We start from the raw sequence: 6,000 nt of genomic DNA on the forward strand, positions 1-6,000 counted from the left end.
GTTATTTGTTGCCTTTTTTTTTTTTTAGTTTTGCTGTACAATGTAAATACAGCTACAGAGAAGATTAGTTACTTAGGATTCCCTACCTAGCTCCTGCAATATTGCATTTCTTTGGCTTCAGTGGTTTTTAAACTTTTGGTCTCACTTGATCACGCTGTGGTCCAAGGAAGTGCTGTTCTATAAGATACTGCTTCTTTGAAATTCCTTGAAACTTACTCAGTGGTATTGCGTATTTTAGTATTTGGAGATATTTTATGTACGCTTGAAAGAACCATATTGCCATCTTTTAGTTTGTTTTGTATAATTTTATTCTTTGAATATTTTTATATTTGTGTTTTTATATTTTATATATTTATTTTATATATTGTAGATATATTTATACATTTGTTATATATAACATTTAATTTATATCTATTTTATATTTTCATATTTGTGTTCCACTGATCACGGATTTGCCAATTTCTTTGTGTCTCTGCTACATTTTTAAAAAACATTTTAATGTCTATTTATTTATAAAACTTTTTAATGTTTATTTTTGAGAAAGAGAGAGACAGAGCATTAGCAGGGGGAGGGGCAGAGAAAGAGGGAGAAACAGAATCCAAAGCAGGATACAGGCTCTGAGCTGTCAGCACAGAGCCCAATGCAGGGCTCGAACCCACGAACTGAGAGATCATGACCCGAGCCAAAGCCGGAGCTTAACTGACTGAGCCACCCAGGCACCCCTGTATTTATTTATTTATTTGTTATTTATTATTAATTAATTAATTAATTTGTTTATTAAACTTTTTAAGAATCGTTTAGTTTTATTTACTTTTTCTGAGAGAGAGAAAGAGAGAGAGGAAAAACAGAGGAGGGTCAGAGAGGAAGAGAGGGAGACATAGAATCGAAAGTAGTCTCCAGGCTCTGAGCTGTCAGCACAAAGCCCAGGCTCGAATACACAAACTGGGGTTCAAGTACACAAACCGTAGGATCATGACCTGAACCGAAGTCCAATTCTTAATTGACTGCGCCACCAGGTGTCCCTATTTATTTATTATTTCATAGAGCAAGAGCGAGCAAGCGTGAGTGGGGGAGAGGGACAGAGGGAGGGAGGGGGAGAAGGGGGAGTGAGAGATGGAGAGAGAGAGAGAGAGAGAGAGAGAGAGAGAAAGAGAGAGAGAAAGAGAGAGAGAGAGAGGGAGAATCCTAAGCAGGCTCTGTGCTAAGAGTGGAGCCCTACTCAAGGCTCAATTCCCTAACCCTGGTATCATGACCTGAGTCAAAATCAAGTCAGACAGATGTTCAACTGACTGAACCACCTGGGCATCCCTAGTCAGTGCACTTAAAGGCTAAGCAGTTAGGTGCATAAAACCTTGCTCTATTACTCTTTTAATTGTATTGTATTTAATTTTTTTCATGTTTATTTATTTTTGAGAGAGAGAAAGAGACAGAGCATGAGTGGAAGAGGGGCCGAGAGAGAGGAAGACACAGAATCTGAAGCAGGTTCCAGGCTCTGAGCTGTTAACACAGAGCCCAACATGGGACTCAAACTCATGAACCATGAAATCATGACCTGAGCTGAAGTCAGACACTGAACCAACTGAGCCACCCAGGCTCAGTTTTAATGGCAGGTTGTCCTTATTCCTGATAATAGCATAGAGACATTTAGTTTCTTCAGCGTAACATTTGCATAATGTAGCTTTATCCATTTATTTTTAACCTTTTGTCAAATTTTTATATGTGTGATAATGTAGGAAAAATTCATGATTCATGATTAATGTAGGAAAAATTCATAATTAATTTTTAGAAATCCAAACTGACAGACACTATATTTTTAAATTTTATTTAGATGCCTTATTTTTAAAAGGTGAATTTAGTCATGTATCGGATGATCTTTCACTGTATTTTATTGTGGTGTTAAACCTACTTTTTCTCTGAGTCTAGTTCTGTCCCAATTACCTTCTATTGAAGTTTATCAAGGTACCCCCCCCCCACCATCCCAAAAATATAAAAGAGATTTATATTCTTTGGATGGTGACTCTTAATTTTTGGACTTTCCTAGGAAAATCTCTTTCTTAAGGAGAAACTCCACGTCATTTATTACCACTATCCTTTTACCAACAGAGACTTTCTAGACAATTATCTCTCTGCTGAATTTCAAATCCGATCATTCTGGTTATTATTATAGAAATTAGGTTCGATCGTTACTTTAAAAGAATACATATCATTTAAAGGATACATAAAGTGGATTTATTTTAGCCACCTACAGTTAGTTAAATTTGCCAACGGAGTCCCTAAGGTTACTGTGGGGGAGGCTGTGACATATTTGGACTTCTTCTGGAGATGGAGGATAGACACTCCACGTAAAGTAGACTTGGCTAGGCTTTAGCCGGATCCAGCGCACAGGACTCTGATTTGTATGGAAGCCAGTTCACTGTGGAAACATGCCATGGACGCTACCTAAAATGGCCTGCAGAGGGCGGTGTTACTCTTCCAGAGATACCACAGCCACCAGAGAACAGTCTAGCAGCACACGGCCCCTTTCCCTTGGGCAAAGAGCATATATGAATGTGTACGTGTGTGTGCATGTGTGCATGTATGAGCTAGTGGCGGCGGTGAGGATTAGGCAGGGAAGTATATATATATATATATATTATTATTATTATTATTATTTTTTTTTTTGCAGAGACCCAAAATAGCTTGCAGAAGGAAGTTTCTCAGTGCATAGGAATTATGCAACATCTTTCCAAAGCCCTGATCAACCAATACATACTACACCAAGATGATTTGCAGAGGTAATCCGGAAAACTGTGGAAATCGAGGACTTTCAAAAGGTCCTCATTATAGGAGCAAGTAGTGTATCTAAGTTGAATTATAGAAAGCACAGATATCCGGGAATAATGGTCCTTTTTCTGGAAAGCATGCCAGGGACATGACTGGCAAGAATGAGTTGGGACCTTTGAGCACACAGCCAGCAGCTCCACCTTGAATTTGGCTCTTAAGTCCTGAATTTGGAGCAAGCATTTTCCTCCTCCTGTGCGCATGTCATGTTGGCCAGGGATAGAAACCACACGGCTGCCGTGGGCTTCTCCACCGGGATGAGGAATGGCTGTGCCTTCGCCCGAATCTTGTCATTCCGTTCGTGCCGCAGGATGATGCTTAAGGCTGTGCTATTTCTTAGAGACAAAGCTCACAGAAGCCAGTTCCAATGGGAGGTCAACAAAACCTCAGAGAGCACTGGGGAAAACCCTACACGTGTCTGCTCATGAGGCTGGGGCGCAAGTCTGGATAGAAGCAGGTTGGGTGAGGTTAGAGAGCCAGGGGAATGGCAATTGATGGGAGGAAGACAGTTCCCAGGTTAAAAAAAAAAAAAGGAGGGCATTAGGTCAGGTATGCAGTGCTAACAAGACTGAGAATCCCACAGGCTGTTCCCAGTGCAGAGAATTCAGTGCGGACACTTTCAAGGGGACTGGGCATGGCTGTGGAGGTCAGCAGGCCAAAAAGTGATCTCATTGTGGAACGAGCCACAGCCAATTCAGTGTGGAAACTTCAGTGTGGCTCCAACCTCTTCGATTTTCCATGGGGAATTAGTACTGCCTACTTTCTTCCTCCCCCACCCACCCACTCCCAATTCGTGTATGTTCTGTTGTCGAAAAGACTAACAATAACGTGAATTCCTTATTATGCATGTAGTAGTCTCATTTTATAAGGGCTTTGATTTCTCTTCTTTTATACAGTTGTTAAATTCAGAGCAAAAGGCTTATACTAGAGGAGCTCAGAATCTCTGTTTATAGAAGGAATGCACTTCTGAAATAATATTGTGATATGGAAATGCAGCACTCAATTTTGATTCAGCACATTGTGCTCAGAAAGCATCTTAACGTTTCAAAAATTCTCATAGCCTTAGAGTGAGAGCCAGAGACAATAAAAAGATTTCTTTCTGGGAATGCTTTTGGTAAACAGTCTAAAAGTTACGAAACAGTTTATCCAAAATAGCTCTAAATTATTGAGCAATGAAAGTAAAGAACTATCACTTCAAAAACAATTCAGGTTTACAAATTGATCCCCAAGATCCCTACTTCTTCCCAATCAATATGTTAAGCAAATTTCAGCTCATTTCCACACTCCGTTTCTGGTTAAAAATCATACTAAGAGTTGCATCATTTTTAAAACTTTACATTTTAACTCAATGCTTTCATTTATATAATGTTAACCATGAAACATTCAAAACATCAAAACAGCCCATTAATTTTCATAATAGTTTCTCCATAGAGGGTTAGCATTCAAATTAATAAGTTTGTGATAAGAAAAAAAAAAAAAAAAGAAACCCCCCAAAACACAAATCACAAAACAGAAAAAACACAATGAACTTACTTTTGAGAAATCTGAAACCAGGACTCTAGAATTACACTTTGTCCACTGATGTCCTTATTTAGAAGAAAACGGTTCACATTTCCCCCTCCCTGATTTCTACCACCTCTCTGCAATTTGCTTTCAATGTTTGACTGCTGTGAAAAGTTCCTGCAAAGACTGCCTTCCGAAGTTGTGACCTCAGTCCCGTTTTCCCCCGCCAAACAGAACGTTCACGTGATCTCTCTTGGATTGTTGGTGTTTTCACTTCTATTCAGTCAGTTCCCTGTGGAGCAGTGACATTTCCACTTCGCTTCCTGGCCATGTCATATGATAATGAGCAATCTTGTCAAGGAGATCCAATATTCCTAAGCGTTTGTCTGGTATGACCAAGGTAATTGCAGGCTGACATCAAAATTTAAGCAGTGCCTTTGAAGAGAAAGTAAACAGTTCAATCAGCGAAAAGCTCCTCTCTACACAGAGCTCTAGGCTGCCTATCACTTGGATAATCAGGATTTTCATTTCTCTGGTTCTCACTTTGATTCAGTTTAGAATATTTCTAGTCTCCCTTGCCATATACTCTTTGACCTGGGAATTATCTCAAAATGTGGTGTTAGTTTCCAAATGTCTGGAGATATTCTTATTATCTTTTGGTTATTGATTTCTAGTTTCATTCTTTTTTGGTTTTTTAAAATTTTTTAATGTTTCTTTATTTTTGAGAGAGAGAGAGAGAGAGAGAACATGGAAGGGGGAGAGGCAGAGAAAGAGGGAGACACAGAATCAGAAGCAGGCTCTGTCAGCACAGAGCCTAATGTGGGGCTCACCTTCACAACCCGTGAGATCATGACTTCAACTGAACTCAGACGCTTAACTGACTAAGTCACCTGGGCTCTAGTTTAATTCTATTTTGTTCAGAAAATTTATTTTATATATCAAATTTGTTAGGACTTGTTTTATGACCCAGGGTATGATTTATCTTGGTGACTGTTACCTATTCATTTGAAGAGAGGTTCATTCTGCTATTGAGTGGGGGACTATATAAGTATCAAAGAGATCTAGTTTGTTGATGGTGTTGTTCAGTTTTTCTATATTTTTGCTGGTTTTCTGTTTACTAAGTCTGTTTATATTTTGTTAAAATATTGAAGATTTTAGCAAAAATTATAGATTCTTTCATTCTTCCTTTCAGATCTACCTAGTCTTGTCTAATGCACTTTGAAGCTGTGGTGTTTGGTGCGTACAGTTATGACTGGTATGTTTTCTTGGTGAATTGGCTTTTTATCATTAGGTGGTAAGACCCATCTTTATTCTGGGTGACTTCCTATGTTCTGAAGTCCACCTTGCCTGATTTTAATATCACCATCCCCACCTCCTTTGGATTAGTGTTTCCATGGTATATTTCCCCCATCATTTTCAACTATCAGTATCATTATATCTGAAGTGACCTTCTTTTAGACAGCTCAGATGATGTCATTTTTGTTCATGTGTTTGTTTTATTCCAATCTGATAATATATGTCTTTTAGTTGGTGGATTTAGAGCAGCTGCATTTCACCTAACTACTAATATTGTAGGATTCAGGTCTGCCATTTTGTTATTTGTTTTCTCTGATTTTCATCCTTCTGCTTCCAATTTCTTGCTTTCTTTGGTCCTCTCTGAGCATTTTTAGTTTTCCA

The 6,000-nt window shown here is 38.8% G+C and overlaps 1 protein-coding gene across 2 annotated transcripts in view; it reads right to left on the bottom strand.

Annotated features, from left to right (window-relative positions):
* ABCA8 (ATP binding cassette subfamily A member 8) overlaps positions 1–6,000 on the bottom strand; it is a 79,643-nt gene that overhangs the window by 65,719 nt on the left and 7,924 nt on the right. Inside the window, exon 2 of one of the 2 annotated variants that reach the window (XM_029928728.1) lies at positions 4,354–4,758. The gene's annotated coding sequence lies outside the window, so the exon portion shown is untranslated. Of the gene's footprint in view, positions 1–4,353; positions 4,759–6,000 lie in introns of those variants that run through there. The other variant, XM_029928729.1, reaches the window with a different exon arrangement.

Source organism: Suricata suricatta, chromosome 17 (genome assembly GCF_006229205.1).
Source record: "Suricata suricatta isolate VVHF042 chromosome 17, meerkat_22Aug2017_6uvM2_HiC, whole genome shotgun sequence".
NCBI lineage: Eukaryota > Metazoa > Chordata > Mammalia > Carnivora > Herpestidae > Suricata > Suricata suricatta.